This window comes from Salvelinus sp. IW2-2015, linkage group LG25 (assembly GCF_002910315.2).
Source record: "Salvelinus sp. IW2-2015 linkage group LG25, ASM291031v2, whole genome shotgun sequence".
NCBI classification, from domain to species: domain Eukaryota; kingdom Metazoa; phylum Chordata; class Actinopteri; order Salmoniformes; family Salmonidae; genus Salvelinus; species Salvelinus sp. IW2-2015.
In genome coordinates, this window is record NC_036865.1 from 16,696,608 (window position 1) to 16,705,974 (window position 9,367).

Here is a 9,367-nt window from a genome sequence, read left to right on the forward strand (position 1 = left end):
TCAATCACATAAAAATATGCACACTTTTCTTGTGAATGTGTTATAGGGATTCTGTGACATATCATTGATATTCCAATTAAAAGATAGCCCTGTTGAATAGTTGTACATGCACTGTGTGAGTCGATAGCCTAGCATGTGTTGCTCTCTTCGTAGTCGCTCTCTTGTGTGGAGTCACTGTCCCCTGAGTCCCACCACCGGTCCCCAGGGTGCACTGCATATAATTACCCACAATCCACCCTGAAACAGCTCTCATTTACAGTAATCAACAGTCTGCACCTCAAAGGATCCATGTGGCATCCGACACAGCGAGTCAGCGTGTGTTATAACAAATTATTATTACAGATTCACAATTACCTTTGTGCTGAGGGTGAACACTTTGTTTAATATGTAGACTATGAAATCTCTGCATGGATATTATCCATTATGAGGCTAATGATTGTACACTGTATGGTGCTAACAACTTCAAAAGACCAACATAGGTTCAGTATTATAGGTTTGAATAGTGATAACATAGAAATCTAGATAACATCACAACCACATGACTAAAAATTAAGTCACATAGTCGCAAGTAAGAAATGCATGGTAATTTGGCAGATAGGGTAGTCACTGTGATAATGGTCATTAACATAAAACTTTTCAATCATTACGGTTGATTTCAGATAATGGTCAGCATAGAAACCCTTTTAAATAGTTGTACCCCTTTCCCCATTAAAGACGTATTAAGAAAATTACCACATTCTGAAATGGGAATCACTATGGTGCAGTGCCTGATAGGTAATGTGGTTATAATGTCAGGGGATTTCTCCAGACTGAAAACACTCTGTTTGCATTCACAATGCTTATGTTTATTATATTGCATTCATTTTGGAATAGAGCGTTCTCTTTACTTTAAGCTAGTATTGTACAGGTATACCATGTTTTGATAATGGTGCACTTTTAGTTCATCTTCCATTCACCCCTAATAGTGGCAAAATATCTTCTACATCCAAAGAGACCATCTTCACACAATGCATAGTCTGTATCCCAGTGTGTGCTGTGTAGTGTCCTCCGCTGAAGCTGCCTTTGACCCTCTGGCACTGCTGGGTCTCATCATTGCCGGTCCATTAGGGATGCTAGAGTAGGTCTCCAAATGGGCATGCTTCTGCTGCACCACATTACTCCTCCCCATCACTGTTGGCCTGCATGGTCCCCTAGTGGCCAGGTCATGTCATGGCATGGGTGCCCTGTGAGTGAGCTTGTACCGGGGCTGCCCTTGACATGCCCCCCCCCCCCTTCGGCAGAGAGGAGAGAGCAGACCGTCCGGATAGGGCATCAGGGGTACCAGCTGGTGCCAGCTGCGTGGGGATGTTTCCAAGGTGGCAGACACCTGTCCTAACTTGCGCCCCCCAGCTCCCAGAATGCGTCAGCTGCTGCCCGGCAGACCCATCGTGGGGAAATGAGGCGCTAACCTTGAGGAGAAATGTTCCCAGCGTCACATTAAGAGAGAGCCTAATTGCCCAGTGCTACCACTGCCAAACGACATTAGGAAGTGCTGTCGTTTACTTTAACATAATGGCTCAGTGTGTTCTTTGGCCGAAGCTACTTTGCCTCTCTTAGATGCATCAACGTGACATCCATTTTGTCCCATCTTGACCAATCAACATGGAACTTGAGGACAATACTACAACTGCAGTTTTCTGAAAACTTTTAGGAGTACATCTAAAGGAACCAGTGGGACTAATGTCAGCATAAGAGAACATGCCACAGTAAAAAATAACTTCCAGTAACAGCATAGGTCTATGGGACTGCCATTCTTAAACTACTAACATCATTCATCCGATTTAGTAATTGTATTATTTATTTCCCTTTATCAGACCACATGGCGATACGACTGGGTCGGTAAATGACACATTAATACAGAATGCACTCAGTGTGATTAAATTAAACAAGCACACCCATTACATTATGCATACAGTAATAAGAATAGCCCTGACCGCTCTGCAGAGGTACAGTAGGCTCCGCCGAGACTGATCACATGTCTCGCTGCTACATCAGATTTTGGGGCGCCCATTAGCAGAACAAAAATCACCTTTGATTTAATGAAAGGTCCTCATTTGCTTACCGGCTCCCCTCACTTATGGGCACATGGCTGAATTAAGCCCTCCCCCATCGTATAAGGGGGTGGAGACCTTCAGCGTCCTCACTCCTGCAGTATAATGTTGTGATAATTCTATGATCTGGTGTTTCAAGTCTGCAGGAGTGTCAGGAATCCACTGCAAGGTGCTTCTAATTGCAGATACACCTCAGCACTTGAAAGTAATGAATGTGAGCACGGTGAAACCTCCAAGGATCCACCGCTAGTAATATATCATCAGTTCTGAAAAGGGTAATTCGTTTCCCTTCGCCAAGCAAAATATTAGAAGTTCACATAGGGGGTTTATTATTAATTTATTCCTTCCCTCAATACATGATTTTGTAATTGAAGTGCTATGAATAAAGTGACCCATATATCTTAGTGAGCTCCTTGCCTTGACTAGACGTGGGATTTGAGCGTGTAAATATTGGTTGTAATGAGGAGCAACAAGGATGCTTGTTCTTCAAACAGACAGATGAAATGTTTGATTTGGAATGAAATATCTCCTAAGACATTTACCAACCATTTACAACTGTGTCTCAACTTCAAATCAGAGTTATATCCTGAAGGTGCATATGGAAACCATAAAATATTAAGTAAAAAAATAATTAAGTAAAAAAGATTGTTATGATAACAATCTTCATGTACAATATGTTTCAAATCCAAGCGTACATGCACCATTCATTGGGCTCTTCACAGTATGTGTACCTTGGCTATATCTATGCATCTAATCTAAGTTATTCCAAAATCCCACTACACCAGATACCTCCTCAATACTTCACCTCCAGCCCCTAGGAGGTAATCGTGCCATAGGGACTTTGTGAAAACAGTCCAGGAGTTCACTTGAAGACCGCCTCTTACAGCAGGTCGACCTTTGCGGCCACCAAGCTGTTGACCCCAGCAACGTCGGGGTAACAAGTTCAAAGCCCAGCTGTCTGTCCGTGATCTCCCCCGTATATGCCATGGTCGTTCACCATGGGGCTACTTCCCCGCTGCTTGAGACTGAAGTAAAAAAAAAAAAAAAAAAAGGGACATGCCATGCTCTCCAAATGGTGCATTAAATTGCTGGAGTGCAGTTGAGTGAAGAGTGTGTTTGTGTGTTCACTAGATGTAATTTACAGCCTTGTGTTGAATGCTATAACTTCCAACCTTGCGCTGAGTGTGGCGACTGCACATGTCTTATGTGCTCTAACCTCCGCTGTAGAGTGAGCTTAACAATGTGCCTTTCACGGGCCAGATGATATCCTGCTGTGAAGAAGAGCTGGGACAGGAAGGTTAAGAGAAGGGCAAAAGAGAGGTATTTTAGATAGCCTTTTACGAGGTTCAGATAAAACAGAAATAGTTAAACCATCAAGTCAAAAGAAGTAGGAGAGATTTATAAAATGGTAATTGTTAAAAACACATATGGAAACATAATTTTTTTTCATTGTATGTCATACTTCTACTTTTTGATCTAATTAAATCATCATACAGTAGCTCTATTTCTCACATCCACTCCTCTCTCATGTAATTTACAAAGAGAGCAGTGAGATGGGCGGCTGTTGAACCAGGGCCTCGGCAACCTGTCATCTGCACCGACCGGTGAGGAGGTGAGTTCCTTCTGGGGGAGTGATAGGGGAATGGAGGGGTCCGAGGGGCTGATAAATGAGTCTCTCCCTAACTCCATATGGTATGTGTTTTAAACTGTCTCCCCCTTGGCCGCTCCTCGTAGCGAGCCATCCTTCATGGAGAGTTGAGGGGAATTCTGCCTTACGTGGGGCCCCCTTTGTTGCCAGACCAGGCCCCCTGCATAGGCTCCATATGGATCTGTGTGTGTGCAGGTTGGCTGCTTTTCATAGATCGTTATGGCAGTCTTAGTTTTGGCTTTACGACAGGCAATATCAGGGGTTACACTGTGGCAATTTACCATTGGTGCATTATTATGGTATTTATGTGTATGGTGCTGTCAGCCTTACATTGTAAACAAGTCACTCTGGTCAACCTTCTGTTCCAGGAGGACAAAAAAAACATAGTTATACACACCCCAGTGCTTAAATCCATTTTCAGAAACAAATTCCAATAAATTCCACTCCTTTACCAAACACCCTCTCACGAAATCTCCTTTCTGTAGGAGTCAATGCAGTAAGATTTCATATAATCCCGCAATACATTGAAGCAAATACATGCAGAGCATCACACCTGCAATGCTAGTAAACTTCATAATGACAATACAGGGATGTGACCTTTGACACAAGGAGGAGCATCTTATAGCTCATTCTTCCATCTTATAGCCCATAATGCCATGGTGGGTGCTCAGCTCACCAAGCTACTCAGCACTCTTTAACCATCCAGCCGGACACATATGCCCTGCGGTTATTCCACTGGACCCTCACCGCCTCCTCATAATAGCCCCCCCCCCAGCCTCTCACTCTTTCCAATGTATTCTACTCATTGTTTACAGTACATGTGGGTCTAGAGTAATAATAAATAAGGAACGTGTGTGCCGTGCCAACATGATTGATTACGACAGGGAGGCAAGGTCAGGATGGAGGAACAGGCTAGGGCTGTCCGACTCATTGAGTTAACACTGTATCTGTGTTGTATGAATGTCACCAGCGATCCCGTGATTTATTACTACAACCACTGCTCCATTCTCTTTCTATCCCCAGTTTTATTTTTTGGGGGTGTCTGACCAAGATACATGATTTTCGTAAAAATTAAGTCAATAGAATATAGACGTAATACATTTGTATACATTCATATTCTGTAGATTTGCTATAAAATGTGAAAGAGATTGAAAATATATGAAGAATGGAGGAGCAAAGTACATTTTTCACCCATTTTCTTCGTGGTAACATATTACATTTGATATGAAGTAAAGTATACACTCTAAGTATTCATTCATTTGACTTATTTAACCAGGTTTGTCCTCTTAGTAACAGGAATAACAGACAGGCGTAGGATCTGCAAACAATGGCATTACAAAGTTTTAAAAAGATAATTGATTTGAATATCCAATAAATCCTATTATCAACTTCAACAGCAGTCCTTCAAAAAAAATCTCTCTCTTGTATTCCTATTTATGCATTTTGATAGGATATAACCTTAAGTCTGTGGCTGGAAAAACAATGGCCCTTAGGACCTCTGGACTGCTCACTGTTTAGTGCATGTCAAGATGCCACCAGTCTGGACTGTTTCCTCTGGGAAGAGTGTAAGCAAGCTCCACGCTCTGTCAGTCATCCTAAAATGTTTCAGTCTGAAGATGGATGGTGACGACGTGTCACTGTTGCCTAACCGGACTTTCACTGCCGTGCCCATGTCCTGTTCCTATCAACCCAGCAACTGAATCGCTAGATATTGTCCATTTCGAGTTCCACAGCAGAATGACACAATAGAATTATTTCACTGGAGTAGCTCGTACTTGTTACAACACTGATCCATAGCGACATTATTGGTTCTCCAAATACTTACATTTATTTCATATTATGGATGAATGTGGTAGCTAAAAGGCTGCATCATTTGGAAATGCTAAATATCAAGAAGCACATGTAAATTCAAATAGCCTAAGGATGACTCAAAGGGCCTGACTCAAGAGGACCTTGACATGTAAAGTCTTAGGGACTGACCTTTCTATCTGACCTCCTCCAATATGTTTCCACAGGCAATTCCGTAATTCTCCAGCCAACATTTAAAGGCTTCCTGTTTAACAGGAAGTTCCCCATCACTCTGTGGGACCAGGAGCAGCGCTCAACAGCGCGAAACGAATGGCAGTATGCAGGAACCTGGTATAATTTATACCACGTCTCATCACCTCATCTCTCATATACCATGTGGATACACTCACGAACATGTCCACATGTGCGTACAAATGTGCTCACAAATACGTACACATGTATGAACGCACAAATAAAATGAACTTGTATTTGTCATATGCGCAAAATACAATAGGTGTAGACTTTACCGTGAAATGCTTACTTACGAGCCCTTTCCCCACACTGCAGAGCTAAAAAGTAAGTAAAATTTGCTAAATATAAAAAATAAATAGTAACACAATAAAATAACAATGCTATATTTTTATTTAACTAGATAAGTCAGTTAAGAACAAATTCTTATTTACAATGACGGCCTAGAAACAGTGGGTTTAACTGCCTTGTTCAGGGACAGAATGACAGGTTTTTACCTTTTCAGCTCAGGGATTCAATCTAGCGACCTTTCGGTTACAATGCTCTAACCACTAGACAACTTGCCGCCCTGTACGCACTACTCTATACAAGGAGTAACGGTACCGTTTCAATGTGCAGTGGTATAAGGTAGTTGAGGTGAGGTAATAAACTCAGCATAAAAAGAAACGTCCTCTCACTGTCAACTGCGTTTATTTATAGCAAACTTAACATGTGTAAATATTTGTATGAACATAACAAGATTCAACAACTGACTTAAACTGAACAAGTTCCACAGATATGTGACTAACAGAAATGGAATAATGTGTCCCTGAACAAAGGTGGGGTCAAAATCAAAAGTCAGTAGTCAGTAGTCAGTATCTGGTGTGGCCACCAGATGCATTAAGTACTGCAGTGCATCTCCTCCTCATGGACTGCACCAGATTTTCCAGTTCTTGCTGTAAGATGTTACCCCACTCTTCCACCAAGGCACCTGCAAGTTCCCGGACATTTCTGGGGGAATGGCCCTAGCCCTCACCCTCTGAACAAACAGGTCCCAGACGTGCTCAATGGGATTGAGATCCGGGCTCTTCGCTGGCCATTGCAGAACACTGACATTCCTGTCTTGCAGGAAATCACACATAGAACGAGCAGTATGACTGGTGGCATTGTCATGCTGGAGGGTCATGTCAGGATGAGCCTGCAGGAAGGGTACCACATGAGGGAGGAGGATGTCTTCCCTGTAACGCACAGCATTGAGATTGCCTGCAATGACAACAAGCTCAGTCCGATGATGCTGTGACACACCGCCCCAGACCATGACGGATCCTCCACCTCCAAATCGATCCCGCTCCAGAGTACAGGCCTCGGTGTAACGCTCATTCCTTCGACGACAAACGCGAATCTGACCATCACCCTTGGTGAGGCAAAACCGCGACTCGTCAGTGAAGAGCACTTTTTGCCAGTCCTGTCTGGTCCAGCGACGGTGGGTTTGTGGCCGTTGTTGCCGGTGATGTCTGGTGAGGACCTGCCTCAGTCCAGCCTCTCTCAGCCTATTGCGGACAGTCTGATCACTGATGGAGTGATTGTGCGTTCCTGGTGTAACTCTGGCTGTTGTTGTTGCCATCCTGTACCTGTCCCGCAGGTGTGATGTTCAGATGTATCAATCCTGTGCAGGTGTTGTTACACGTGGTCTGCCACTGTGAGGACGATCAGCTGTCCGTCCTGTCTCCCTGTAGCGCTGTCTTAGGCGTCTCACAGTACGAACATTGCAATTTATTGCCCTGGCCACATCTGCAGTCCTCATGCCTCCTTGCAGCATGCCTAAGGCACGTTCACACAGATGAGCAGGGACCCTGGGCATCTTTCTTTTGGTGTTCTTCAGAGTCAGTAGAAATGCCTCTTTAGTGTTCTAAGTTTTCATAACTGTGACCTTAATTGCCTACTTTTGCCTAATTGCTGTTGTTGTCTTAACGACCGTTCCACAGGTGCATGTTCATTAATTGTTTTATGGTTCATTGAACAAGCATGGGAAACAGTGTTTAAACCCTTTACAATGAAGATCTGTGAAGTTATTTGGAAAAACAGGGTCCTGAAAAAGGGACGTTTCTTTTTCTGCTGAGTTTATGTACATGTAGGTAGGGGTAAAAGTTGACTAAGCAATCAGGATACACAATAAAACATGGATAGCTGTGTGTGTGTGTGTGTGTGTGTGTGTGTGTGTGTGTGTGGTGGTGTGTGTGTGTGTGTGTGTGTGTGTGTGTGTGTGTGTGTGTGTGTGTGTGTGTGTGTGGTGGTGTGTGGTGTGTGTGTTGTGTGTGTGTGTGTGTGTGTGTGTGTGTGTGTGTGTGTGTCAGTGGCGGCTCTTCGGAGGAGGAGGAGGAGGACCATCCTCCTCAGTGAATTTCATAAAAATAAAAATAGTGAAACATTAAAGTTATCCATTTTATATAAAACAATAGTACATATATTCACATCACCAAATAATTTATTTAAGGTCTACAGTACCCTCAACAGCAATCTGTAGGGTAGTACTTTCACTTACTTAGCTAGCAAATGCAGCTATCTAGTTTAGTCTACTCAAACACCCGGCTCAAACAGAGAGGGATGCTATGTAAGCTAGCTGGCTATGGCTATCCAACACTGGATTTCTTTCAAGTCAACGTAAGCTTTTGGTTTTATGAAATTGTTGCCTCCGGGGCCCTGTAACTGCTAAACTGCTTGCTGACTGTACACTGTACTGCATGATTGTAGCGGGTTTACTAATGTGTTAGTTCTAGTAGTTATGTTGACTATGATGTTAGCTAATATGGTGACAACGATGTAGGCTGCATTTAGCGGTTATGATAGGTTTGGCTTGGAACATTTTTTGGGATTGGACACAGACAGCTGATGTGTTGTGCACTGAAGTTCACAAGGGAAGGGAAAAGGTGAGAGGAGGAGAGCGCGTAGATGAGAGAAGGAATTATACAACGATCAAAGGGATCATGCTGTTTGTATGTGGCTGGTATGAAAGTGAACTGTGTTTGTGTGTAATCAGGGGTGTATTCATTCCACCGATTCTGTTGAAAAAAGTTTCTTAAAGGGAAGCAAACGGACTGAAATGGGGATAAACATACATGCATTTGTCCAATAGAAACTTTCCTTTGCAACTGTTGGACTAATGATTACACACTAGATCAACTAGTTGCAGGCAAGAGTGTGCAAGGCGGTATTGAATGTGTCAATGTCTGTCACCTTGATTACTCACATTTCTCTCGACCTGTGCACCTACGTTGTAAACTTTCATTCATAGGCTAGGTTGTAGCAATCTCATGATGGGTATATGGAAAATTTGAGTATCATGTAGTAGTCTAAACCTATCAATGTTACATTGAGCTGGGTGAATGGAATATGATTGACAGTCATCCAATTTGGTGTAATAAAAAATCGTCCTCCCTCGTCTTAAATGGCACCGACCACCACATGTGTGTGTGTTTGTGTTGAAGTGTCAGTGTCAGTGTAGTATGTGTGAGTCCAGTGACTGTGCATAGAGCCAGTGCAAGAGAGTCAGTGCAAGAAAAAAAAGGGGGTCAATGCAAATAGTATGGGTAGCCATTTGATTAACTGTTCAGCA